General features: G+C 37.7%; 1 pseudogene; it reads right to left on the reverse strand.

Moving 5' to 3' along the window:
- Positions 1-9,116: 9,116 nt before the first annotated feature.
- LOC143676591 (mediator of RNA polymerase II transcription subunit 27 pseudogene) lies at positions 9,117-9,984 on the reverse strand (annotated as a pseudogene).
- Between the last annotated feature and the right edge of the window lie 3,554 nt (positions 9,985-13,538).

Consider the following 13,538-nt stretch of genomic DNA (forward strand, 5'->3'; position numbering starts at 1 on the left):
CTATTTTTATCTTCATTGATTTATTTTAGCAATGTTGTGTAGTTTTCTGTATAAGGTCTTTTACGTCCCTAGTTAAGTTTATTCTTAGATACTTGATACTGCTATTTTGAATGCCCTCTGTCACTGCTATTATTCAACACTGTACTAGAAGTTATAGCTAGAGCAATGAGGAAGGAAAAAGAAAAAAAAGGCATCTAAATTGGAAAGGAAGAAGCAAAACTTTCACTATTTTAATTGTCTCTGCAGTTAGGTCATTGCTTGTGTATGGAAATATTACTGATTTTTGCACAATCTCATGTCCTGCTACTTTGCTGAATTTGTTTTTCAAATTAAGAAGCTTTGTTATAGATTTCTCAGGACTTTCCAAGTACACTATTATGTCATCTGCAAATAGTGAAAGTTTTACTTCACTTTACTTTACAAAGCTGGCTAAAGGTTTTTCATATATGCCCTTTTCATATTGAGGAAGTTTCCTTTGATTTCCACCTTTTGAAGTGTGTTTTTTTGTTTGTTTTTTTTGCATGGGCAGGCACCGGGTTTCCGGCATAACAGCAAGAACTCTGCCTGCTGAGCCACTGTGGCCCACACTGAAGTGTTTTTATCAGAAAAAGATGTTGCCTTTTGTCTAATGCTTTTTCAGCATCAAAGGAGATGATCATGTGATTTTTCACTTTCAATTTGTTACTATATTGATTTTATTGTGTTGAACCACCTTTGCATCCCTGGTACAAATTCCACTTGTTTGTAGTGTTATTCCTTATAAAGTGTCATTGGATTCGATTTGCTAATATTTTGTTGAGAATTTTTGCCTCTATTTATTAGGGAGATTGGCATGTAGTTTACCTTTCTTATAGCGTTTTTTCCAGGTTTTGGTATTAAAGTGATGTTAGTTTCATAAAATGAGTTAAGTAGTGTTCCCTTTTCCTAAATGTTTTGGAAGAGTTTGAGCAGGATTGGTGTTAGTCCTTTTTGTAATGTTTGATTCCAAATGTGAAGCCATCTGGCCCTGGGCTTTCTTTGTAGGAAGACTTTTTTATGACTGATTGACTCTCTTCACTAGTGATTGGTTTGTTGAGATCTTCTATTTCTTTTTAAATCAGTGCAGTTTGTCTTATGTTTCTAAGAACTTGTCCATTTCATCTAAGTTGTCTAGTTTGTTGGTATATAGTTGTTCATAGTATCCTTTTTTTTTTTTATTATTTCTTCAAGGTCCATGGTAACAACCTCCCTTACATTACTGATTTTGTTTATTTGCATCCTCTCTCTTTCTTTCATTGCCAGCCTAGCTAGAGGTCCATCAATTTTATTGCTTTCTCAAAGAACCAGCTTTTGGTTTTATTGATTCTTTTTATTGTTCTTTTGTTCTCCAATTCACTTAATTCTGCTTTAATCTTTGTTATTTTTCTTCTTATATTTGCTTTGAGGTTAGTTTGCTGTTCTTTCTCCAGTTCCTCTAGCTAAGCAGTTAAGTTGTCGTTTTTTGCTTTTTCTTCTTTTTAATATAGGCATTTAGGGCAATAAATTTCCCTCTCAGCATTGCCTTTGCCACATCTCATAAGCTCTGATATGCTGAATTCTCATTTTCATTAGTCTCCAGATACTTACCAATTTCTGTAGCAATTTCTTCTTTGACACACTGGTTGTTTAACAGTGCATTATTTAATCTCCATATATTTGTGAAAGTTCTGGCTCTTTGGAGGTTATTGATTTCCAACTTCATTCTGTTGTGATCAGAGAAGATGCTTTGAATGATTTCAGTCTTTTTATATTTATTAAGACTTGTTTTGTACTCCAGCATATGATTTATCCTGGAGAATGTTCCATGAACATTCTTGAGAATAATGTATCTCTTGTGGTGTTGGGGCATAATGATGTATGTATATGTCTTTAGGTCTAATTCATTTATCAAATTGTTTGAGTTCTCCATTTCCTTGTTGATCTTCTGTCTGGTTTTCTATCTATAGAGGAGAGTGGTGTATTGAAGTCTCCCAGTATTATTGTTGAAATGTTTATCACTCCCTTCAGTTCTGCCAATATTTCCCTCATGTACTCTAGAGCTCCTTGATTGGGACATAAACATTTATGATCGTTATTTCTTCTTGGTGAATTGTCTTTTTTATTAATATTTAATGTTCTTGTTGGTCTCTTATGACTTCTTTACATTTAAAATCTTGTCTGATATTGGTATAGCTACTCCTACTTTCTTTCGCTTACTTACAGCTTGCATGCAGCATTTTTTTCCATCCTTTCCCTTTCAATCTATTTGTATCCTTGGGGCTTTGATGAGTCTCTTATAAACAACATATAGACGGATCACATTTTAAAATCCATTCTGCCAATCTATCTTTTAATTCGTGAGTTTAGTCCATTAACATTCAAAGATATTACTGTAAAGGCGTTTCTTGAATCTACCATCTTGTTCTTTGGCTTTTATTTGTCGTATGTATATGACAAGTATATATATACTCTTTTCCCTCTTTCTATTTTTATCCATTAAATTGCCTTTACTGGTATTCTTCAATTCTGTGCCTTCCTCCAGATTCCCTCTCCTTTATATTTTTTTCAGCCAACAGAACTTCCTTTAATATTTCTTATAGAGCCAGTCTCTTGTTGACAAATTCTCTCAGTATTTGTTTATCTGTGGAAGTTTTAATCTCTCCCTCACCTTTTTTTGGGGGGGGGGGGTGTATGGTCTGGGAATCGAACCTGGGTCTCCTGCATGAAAGGCAAGCATTCTACCCCTGAACCCATGGACCCTCTCCCTCACTTTTGAAGGACAATTTGACTAGGTACAGAGCACTTGGATGTAAATCTTTCTCTTTCAGGTCCTTAAATATATCATACCACTACTGCTTCACCTCCATGGTACTTGTTGAGTGTCTAAACTCAGTCTTATGTGGTTTGCCTTGTATGCAGTAGATCACTTTTGTGTTGCTGCTTTCAGTATTTTCTGCTTTTCTTCAACCTTTGATAGACTAATTAGTATATGTCTTGGAGTAGGTGTATTTGGATTTATTCTATTTCAGATTCATTGGACTTCTTTGATTTACATATTTATGTCTTTCATAAAGGTTTGGAAGTTTACCCCATTATCTCCTCAACTAATCTTCCTAGCCCTTTACTCTTCTCCTTCTGGAACACCGATGATTTTTATATTTGTGCACTTCATGTTATCCATCTTTTCCCTGAGATTCTACCCAAATTTTTCCATCTTTTTTTGCCATTTCTTCTTTTGTGCATTTGAAATCAATTGTCCTGTCCTCTAGTTCACTTATTTCTTGTGCCCTTTAAATCTGCTGTTGTGTGTCTCTAGCATATTTTCCATTTGTTCTACAGTATCTTTCATCTCTGTGATATGTGCTATTTTTCTATGCTTTCAAATTCTTCTTTATGCCATTCTAGTGTCTTCTTGATCTCCTTTATGTCTTTAGACAATCCCTTGAGTTTATTTTTTAGAGTTATAGGACCATCTTTGATTAGTTGTTCCAAAGCCTGTGTCTCCTCCAGTGTTTTAATTTGGTTATTAGGCTGGAATATATCTGTCTCCATCTTCATATGCTTTGAGATTTTACATTGCCTTCAATGCATTTAATTATTTTAATATGGTTACTTTGGAAGTTGACTTCATTCAGTAGTCTAAGGTTTGTATTTGCAGGATGGGCGTGGGGCAGGTCCTCAGTGTGGTGCAGGGTGCAATGATGAGGTGGCAGGGCACGGCACAGGGCTAGGTGTGGGGTGAGGGTGCTATGCTAATACCTGGGGGCGTGGGGTGCATGGCTCAGGGTTGTGAGGGGGTGACGTGGAGGTGGTGGAGGTGAGGTGCAGCTCAGGCAGTCCTCAAAGCACAGGGACAGGGCATGGCATGTGAGACAGGGAGGCAGGTCACAGCAGAAGGCCATTTGAGGGTGTTGTGAGGGTGCGCTAGGCATGGGGGGTGCAGCTATGGAGAGATGGGATGGGTGAGTGAAAGGGTATGGCATGAGGGTGGGTGAGTGAGCAGAGTATGTGTGCACACATGGTGCATGGGTGTCATTGGGATTGCATTGTGGAGTCCAGGATGTGTAGGGTAGGGTGCATGGGTTTGGGGCATGTGTGCATGCATGCACAGAGGGTGGGTGTCAGTGGCACTGGGATGGAAGGGTGGGAAGCATGTGGTGGGGTGGTGTGTGCGCTGGGGAGGGGTGCTGGGATGTGGAGGTGCACCTATATAGGGGGTGCAGGGGTTAAGGGGGGATGTGAGTGCGTGGGCCTGAGGGTAGGCAAGACACATTTGTGTGTGCAGGGGTGGAAGTGGGGACTAGCCTGCACTGCTTTTTTTTTAGAGTTATTTTAGAGGTCCTGATGGGGCTGGGTGGGGGTTCTTGGGACACCAGGGGGCAGGAATCAGGTGCATGGTGCACAAATGGGTTGGTCACAAGGGGTGGCTGCATGTGTGGGTGTGGTGCATCAAGGAGTTGGCTTGGCTTACTTCCTAGTCCCTGCCTTCTTGTCCATGCACTCCTGAGGGCTCCGGCTTCCATTTGGAAAGAGGCACATTAGACTCTTTGCACTAGCTGGATGGTTTCTGGTTCTCTGTGTCTCAATTCTTCAGCTTTTTTGATCTCCCCATATGGTGTAGAAGACCCTCTTAGGTCATTTGCACCCTGGAGTCACTGCCCTGGTCCTTTTCTTATAGATTCTTTAGCGGTTCCTTGGAGTAGGTGTGAACTCAGCCTATCTTATTCCACCATCTTTCCAGAAGTCTTTGATGACTTATTGAGTCAAACAAATTCAATTTTATTGTACTTGGGTATGTGTGTTGGCTTGAAACTATTAAGTACCCCAGAAAAGCCATGTCTTGATCCTGACCCAATCTTATGGGGCCAGACCTATTGTTTAGGATGGAAATCTTTGATTAGATTGTTTCCATGGAGACTGACTCAGTCATGGGTGTGAACTTTGGTAAGATTACTTCCATGAAGATGTGACACACCCAAATGTTAATGTGGCCTTTTGATTAGATGCAGATGCTTTGCTTCAGAGCTGACAAAGAGATGTGTATGCAGACACAGACATTTGGAAATGCAGAAGCCCCAGGAGATAGTTGCTTGAAAGCCTCGCAGGCATTGCCATATGCCTTCCTAAGAGACGCTAAAGAAGCCAGAACGCAGAGCTGTGTCTCCGAGGAGCTAAGCGTAGGCCCACAGATGTTTAGAGAGTAAATCACTGGCATCAGAAGCTGGAAGCAATGGAACCTGGAACAAGGACCACCAGATGCCAGCCACGTGCTTTCCCATGTGACAGACAGCAGCCTTTCTTTTTTTTTTTTTTTTTTTTTGTAGTTTTTTTTTTTTTATTAATTAAAAAAAGAATTAACAAAACAATTAGAAATCATTCCAATCTACATGTACAATCAGCAATTCTCAATAACATCACATAGTTGCATATTCATCATTTCTTAGTATATTTGCATCGATTCAGAAAAAGAAACAAAAAGACAACAGAATAAGAATTAAAACAATAATAGAAAGAAAAAAAACAAAAAAAAACAAAAACAAAAAACCTATACCTCACATGCAGCTTCATTCAGTGTTTTAACATAATTGCATTACAATTGGGTAGTATTGTGCTCAGACAGCAGCCTTTCTTGAGGCAAGGTGTCTGTCCCTGGATGCCTCTGTTTGGACATTTTTATAACCTTAGAACTGTAAACTTGTAACGTAGTAAATTCCCTTTATAAAAGCTGCTCGATTTCTGGTATATTGCATTCCCGCAGCTTTAACGAACTAATTTAGTATGTTCTCTCTAAATTTATCCACATAAACTGATAAAATAAGCTAACATATCTATTTGATCTCCATTATGGTAAAAAAAAAAAAAAGAGAGAATAAGTTTGTGTTTAATGAAATTACACTATTATTTTGACAAATTTTATTTTTAAAATAATTATGTTTTGTAAGATATTTAAAGATAATGTTAAAGATCTTTTTTGGTAACTTAAATAATGCAGGTATGTGAAATAACAAATGCTTTGCTAAAGAAAAGTGTGTGATTTTGTCCTTAAGAATGTGAAGGACAAAGCTGAAGTGAAAGTTGTAGAAGGTTTGTAAAAGTGAATTTTGTTTATTGTCGTCAATGCTGACTAAAATTTGGTAAGCTTGTCTAAGGGAGTATGGTTTGTCCTAAAGTAAAATGGCTAGTTTTAATATGTAAGACAAACCCTGAATGAATATGAAAAGTTGTAAAAGGTTTGTGAAAGTGAATTCTGACTGTCCTAGTCAACACTGAGCAAAAATTTGATAGCCCTGTTTATAATATTTTTTAAAGAGCTTTTGTATCAAACTATGCATTCATACAAAACTGGAGTTTGGCTTTTTCTCCTGTAAAATAATGTGGATTGTTGGTCTGTTCTTAATGAAAGGTTATAAAATGTTTTTCCTAGCCATTTGAATACTCTGTCTAGAAGACAAAAATTTTATATCATATCAGAACAATGTCCTTGTTGACATTTATATTGACCTTATCATTCTATATTTCAGAAGACATGTCTTCTCACTCTTTTTTTCTTTTAATGGTTTCTTAGGCTTTATATCCAAAGTATGAGCAAGAAAAGTAAAAAAAAAAAAAAAAGATAAACTGGATGTCATCAAAATTAGAAACTTATTTATCAAAACACATTACAAAGAAAGAACCTACCAAATGGGAGAAAACATTTGTAAACTTTTTATCTGATAAAAGTTTAATATCCAAAGTATATAATATCCTACAACTCAAGAACAAAAATATAAACAACCCAATAAAAAAAATGGACAAAGAACTTGAAAGAAGTTATACAAATGGCTAATTAAAAACTTGAAAAGATGTTCAACAACATTAGCCATTAAGAAAATATGAATCAAAACTATAAAGAGGTATCACTTCACACATACAAGGATAGCTATTAATTAAAGAAAGGAAAATAAGTATTGGTGAGGATGTGGAGAAACTAGAACTCTAATACACAGCTGACGGGACTGGAAAATGGTGTAGCCATTGTGGAAAAGAATTTGGCAGTTCTTCAAAAAGTTAAATACATAATTCCCATATGACCCAGAAATTTCACTCTTAGGCATGTACCCCAAAACATTGAAAACAGGGACTCAAAGTGATACATGTAGACCAATGTTCATAGCAGCATTATTCACAATAGCCAAAAGGTAGAAACAACCCAGATGTCTACTGACACAAGGATGAATAAACAAAATATAGGGATCTATAGGATGGAATACTATTCAGCCATAAAAGGAATGAAGTTCTGTGGTGGCTTAGAGCTATACACTCCAGAAAAATATGTCCTTAAAGTTAATCCATTTCTGTGGGTAGGAGCCATTTTAAGTAGGGCCTTTTGATGAAACTACTTCAATTATGGTGTGGCCTAACTGAATTATGATGGATCTTAATCCTATTACTGAAGGCCTTATAGAGAAAGCTACAGAGAGAAAGTGAGAGAGAGAGACAGAGAGACAGAGAGTGAGAGAGACAGAGACAGACATAGTGAGAAGCAGCCAGAAGACAGAGGTCAATGGAGCTCAGAGAAGCCATGTGGAGAGGCTGCCATGTGTATTGCCAGGTGAAAAGCCAAGGCTTAGGATTGCTGATAGCCAGCCCCAGAATGTCACAGTCTTCTGGGAGAAAGTGTTGCTTTGATGATGCTTTCATTTTGGACTTCCCCTAGCCTCAAATGTGAGTCAATAAATTTCCACTGTTTAAACCAACCATTGCATGCTATCTGATTTAGCAGCCAGGAAACTGAAACAAGTTCTGATACATGTTATAACATGCATGAACCTAGAAAACATTATGCTAAGTGAAATAAACCAGATACAAAAGGATAAATATTGCCTGATTCCACTTATATGAAACATCTAGAATTACCAAATTCACAGACAGAAAGTGGATTAGAGTTTAGCAAGGGCTGAGGGGAGGGCAAATGGGGAGTTACTGCCTAAAGGGTTAAGAGTTTCAGTTCGGGTATAGAAAAGTTTTAATAATGGAAAATAGTGATGTAGCACAACATCGTGAATTAATGCCACTGAAATGTGTATTAAAAATGGTTAAAATGGCAAATTTTATGTTATATACATATTACTGCAATAATAAAAAATATATAATATTTAAAAAAAAAAAAAAGGAAGAGAAGGGAATGATAGTAAGATGGTGGCCCTTGTTTGGACAGCCAGTGCTTGGGAAGAAGCATGAATTGGTATGTTCTGCTTTTTAAATTTGGTGGTATGTTCACGGGTTTATCATCATGCTTTATAACATATATATTACATAATTCCTTTATGTATATAAAAGTATATAATAAAATTTTTTAAAGAGAAAATGACTAGTCCAGTGCCTGATGGTTCAAATTTACTTGTCAATAGCATGACCTATCAGAGATGGGAGGAGGAAAGTATCCTGGAGGCTTGGGAGCAAGTGTTCTAGGTACATAACCCTGCAGAAACAATTGCACTTCTCTGGGTCTCAGTTTTCTTAAAAACAGTTGGGTCTATCTACTCTGAAGGCCACTGTGAGAATCAAATGAGATTACTGCTGTGTAAGCCATAAAGCTCTGAACACAGGGCATTTATTTTATCATGTAGACTGTTGCTTTCTCCAGCTCCATCCCTCTTCATCTGTGGAATTACTCCCTCTCCACCCTACGTAGTTCTGTGGGCTGCAAATACATGACCTCTTATCTGTCCATACGGGAAGTCAACCCCAGGTTAGGCTAGCGAGACTGCTCCCTAGAATGTATGAACACAGACAAAGAGATGGAAGGCAGTTGATGCCAAATCATTTTGGCCACAGGGTTGCAAAAGGAACATTGACTTACTCTTACTCTTACTCTTGATATCCCTGGAGCTACCCCAGTTTTGTCCCTTCTGGCAGGCCAGTTCTATCTTTGAGTGCATGACCATCTAGCATTAAAAAGCAACAAAACTAACTGTTTTGGTTTTGTTTGCTTTTTAATGAAGCCAGATTAATTTAGATTGCCTAAATTAATCAGAGTAAGTTTCTGTTGATTGCATTGAAGGAAGCCTCACTGATTCAGAAGAAAATGCCTTTTACAAAAAGCAAAGGTACATTTGGAATGCTCAAATGTGGCCTGCTTCAACAGTATCCAAACTGGTCTTTCCCCACAAGTCTCATTCCCCTTCCAAAGCTTTCCAGAACAACACCAGATTAACTCATGAAAACAACACTTTTATCTCTTACTTAAACATCCCAGAGTGGTTCTCTGCTGCATACAGTATGGGTCCCAACTTTTTCCCAAGTCAAAGGGAACAGGTTACTAGCGAAGGCAGCAGGGGGGGTGATCGCTCTCCTGCCAGGTGAGAATTTCCTCCAACATCAGAGAAGATGGGCGTGGCAGCAGCAAGTAGCTTAGAAATCTATAATCAGAAGCATTGCTGATGTTCCATTAGGTCTGGATAAGTGGATTGACATTTCAGGAAACATCCTGTCAATGCGGCTAATTATATCATCAACATACTGAGGTGGTAAGACAAGAGTCGTGGGTTGAGCCTTTGGTCTACGTTTAGCAGACACCCCCATTTGGTTAGCAGAACGTTTCAGTGACTGCTGATTCAAAAGGCCAGATGCTAGACCTGCATGGTACTGCAACTTGTTTGACCACTTATATGCTTGAAGGAGTTGACTATAGAGAGGAGTTTTATCTTGCACAGGATCCAGGCTTAACAGCCCACTGTTATGGAGAGGATGGTTCTCAGATGGCTTGCCTACCAAATTGCTCAGACGTTCCAGCTCATTGAGGTCCCGGTTGACTGAATGCAAGTTGTCCTGGAAGTGCGCAATGGAGGCCTTCTCCCGGCCCTCCAGTGTCTCCTTGTTCCGCATGCCATCCTTCAGGCAGTCGAACACCCTGCTCACGCTGGAGCGCAAAGCCTGAATGGCACTGATAGCCTGGGCAAAGGCCTCCAGATTCACACTGACACTTAGCACGTCCGCCATGTTGTCACCGCCCGTCTTCTCACTCTTAAAGGAAACCGTTGCAAAGGATTTTTTCTTTCACCTTCTAAAAGTGAGGTGCTAAAACAATTTAATATATTACACAGGAAGTGTTGGGAAGTATTATAATAATTTAAAAGGATTTTCTTCCTTCTATTAGGTAAATTTGTATGGGTTAAATGTTATTCATATATTTAAAGATTGTATAAAATTCCTAGAGACTTGACAATGTTCTCACTGTCCATGTTATATCCTGATACTGAGCTGCATGATATGAAACAAGAGTATGATGTTAGTCCTGGTTTTAGTGATACTTAGAAGAATGTTACAGACCTGGAAACAACCAAATTTACATGTCAGTTACACTACTTTGCTCTAAAACATCTCTAAAAGTGCATGTGATCAGCTATGTCAGAACTTCATCTTCAACAAAAAAAGGACTTTAAGAGAGAAACAAGACAAATATATAATTTATGTTCTATCTGTTAATTAACACAACCTTGGTAAATGTGTAAAGGTGAGACTGGAAAAAACTACTATGGTTTGTGGTTGATGATCCCAATATAAGCCAACTACTAAATGTTTTTATTTCTGAAAATAGCTTCATTTAGAAAATGCTTATAAGAAAATTAGGGCTTAGATTGTAAGCTCCTATGGCAGTCACAATAATTCTTGAGCTTTAACTGTTATTTATAAATTCTGAGATGCTTTGCTCTTTGTATAACCTGGTAGTTGCCTGGAACTTTGAGTATCTGAGTAACACTAAAACTCGGAGTTAAGCTTCTCCACTCTGAAAGTTAGCATTACTCCATACAGAAACTGTTGAAGAAGCTGAAAAACAGATTAGACTTTAATTAGATATGTGAATGAAGCTGATTCGGTTAGAACTAAGGTAAATCAAAATACAAAGTAAAGATGATATTATCTGTATTTTAGAACTTTAGCTTCTGTGAGATCAAAGGAAGATATGTTTATTTTCTCCAAAAATTAAATTTTCTGTAGCACACCATCAAATTTAACCTGTCTGGTCAGCTAATTTAGACAACTTAATTACATGGAACCTAGAATAGGTAATGAGATCTTGATATCTGTACAGGTTGATATAATACTCTGATGTATTTCAGAGTATTTGGGGCAGAAAATGAAAAAGAATGTGCAAAGTCCCTTGATGGACTGGAGAAAAACTTGGAATTATTAAACTTCCCAACCTGGAGAATTCCTGCTATTCTCTTATGCAATAGGTGCTCTCAATTTAATAAGCCAAGCCCTTGGGTTCATTAAACTTAGAAGACTTATTTCTCTAAATAGGCAAAGCTAAGGCTATTTATAATCAATGCTTAAAAGTCACCCTCAGAGAACCTCTTTCGTTGCTCAGATGTGCCCTTTTTCTAAGCCAAAGTCTACAAATAAACCCACTACCTTCCTCCCTGCATGGAACATGACTTCCAGGGTGTAAATCACCCTGGACACGTGGGGCTAGATTCTCAGGGATGAGCCCAGCCCTGGCATCAAGGAATCAGCAATGCTTTCTTGAACAAAAGGAGTAAAAATAAAACAAAATAAAGTTTCAGTGCTAAGAGATTTCACTTAGAGTTCAGAAGTCATTCTTAGACATGTTTCAGCCATATATTGCAAACTGCTACAGTATGTCAACCCCCAACCAACAATGTTCTTGAAAACCTGTGGAATACCCTGGACTCTATCTAAGACTAATAGATGCTTTACTTAAGTTTATTTTTCAGAGGCACAAAGTCTTTCTATTATTCCTATTCCAGATAAGCTCTGAAGCTCAGAGGAACAAGTCTCTCCAACAATAACAACCAGTTTCATTCCACTATTCTAATTGTGATGCCCCTTTTCAGCATAAAGAAGTTGCAATAGTATTGCCCAGATACCTCTCAAGATTGAAAGAATGATCAAATGAGAGGGGGGAGTTGTAACCAAGAAGTTAGGATTTAACAAATTACTACAATTACTGAATCATTATCTAGATATCTCTTTTTACTTTCTAGTGTATTAGATTAGTCAAAGGAAAATACCTGGAATTGCTGAACTATAATTGAGTTGCTTTGATCTCTGGTAATGTTTATAAAACTATATAGCTTTTTTCTTGTGATAAACCTTGTAACTGACCTCTACTTATGCCCTTTTATTCTGTTTTTCAACTTGGAGTTTTATGATCACTAAAGATAACCACTAATGTTTAGGAATGAAGGGCCTTGAGTCAATCCAGAAGTAACCCACCCCAATTCCTAAACTATTTGGTTAGAGGAAGTTGGATCTAACCAAAATTGGCATGTCTGATATATGCAGTATCTTAAACTTTAACCTTTTAGTGACCTATACCTTATTACAATACTAAAAATCACACCCATCATAATATTAAGGCCACCATTTTCTTACATACATTCTGTGACTAAGCATGGTATCAGTCTGCACATACTCGATAATTAGATCATCTCTAATCTAGTCATGTTGAGCCATTGTGTTCATTATCCTAAAACCTGCCCATCTTTTGATAGTATAAAATCAAAGTTACTGCAATTTGTGGAGACAGATTTTTAAGTGAATAGGCAATCTGATCTCTTGCTTCGTGCTTTATAATAACAAACTCGTTCTCTCTTTGAAACCCTGGTGTCTCTGGAATTGGTCACTTGAGTGAATTGGGCAGAAAATACACCACTTTTGATCAGTATTTTAGTATGTGTGAACTGCTGCAATGCAATATGCCAGAAACAGAATGGCTTTTAAAAGGGAATTTATTAAATTGCACCTTTACGTACTCAGGCCATGAAAATGTCCAAGCTAAGGCATCCAGGGAATGATACCTTGATTCAAGAAAGGTTGATGGGTTCAGAACACCTCTGTTAGCTGCAAAGGTACATGGCTATGTCTGCTAGTTTTCTCTCCTGACTTCTTGTTTCATGATCCTCCCCCAGGGGGTGTTTTCCTTTTTCATCTCCAAATGTCTCTGGCTGTGTGGGCACTGTTGGCTCTACAACTTTTTCCGAAATAGTTCTCTCATAAGGGGCTCCAGTAAGGAACCCCGTTTTGAATGGGTAGTGACACATCTCCATGGAAGCAATCAAATGCAATATTGAATGAGGATTAAAGAACATGGCTTTTCTGGGGAAACGACAGTTTAAACTGGCACAACTAGTATCAGAAGTTTAATCTTGAATACATTTATTTATCCTCAAAGCCCTAGTTTCTTTATCTGTAGGTAAGAAAAAACAACCTTAAAGCAGGGGTAGATAAGAGAATTAAATGAGGCCATGCATATAATACACTTGACATAATTTCTAGCATGTATAATTATGACCAGATATTCTTATTATATTTTATGATTGGTTATTTGGTTAGGGGCTGATCTTACAGCTGGTGCTATTCCTGGCTCCCTCTTATTCTGGTTCTTCCCTTCCCACCAACCTGGGATGCTGAGATTGTAACATCTCTAGGTTGAGATCCTTAACATATTCTAGAGAAACTCCACATCACATTTGTGTGAAAGAATATTCAGGTGCATACATTTTTAAGGGAGGGCTGGGGATCAACTCCCAAGT

Source organism: Tamandua tetradactyla, chromosome 3, assembly GCF_023851605.1.
Source record: "Tamandua tetradactyla isolate mTamTet1 chromosome 3, mTamTet1.pri, whole genome shotgun sequence".
Classification (NCBI taxonomy): Eukaryota; Metazoa; Chordata; class Mammalia; order Pilosa; family Myrmecophagidae; genus Tamandua; species Tamandua tetradactyla.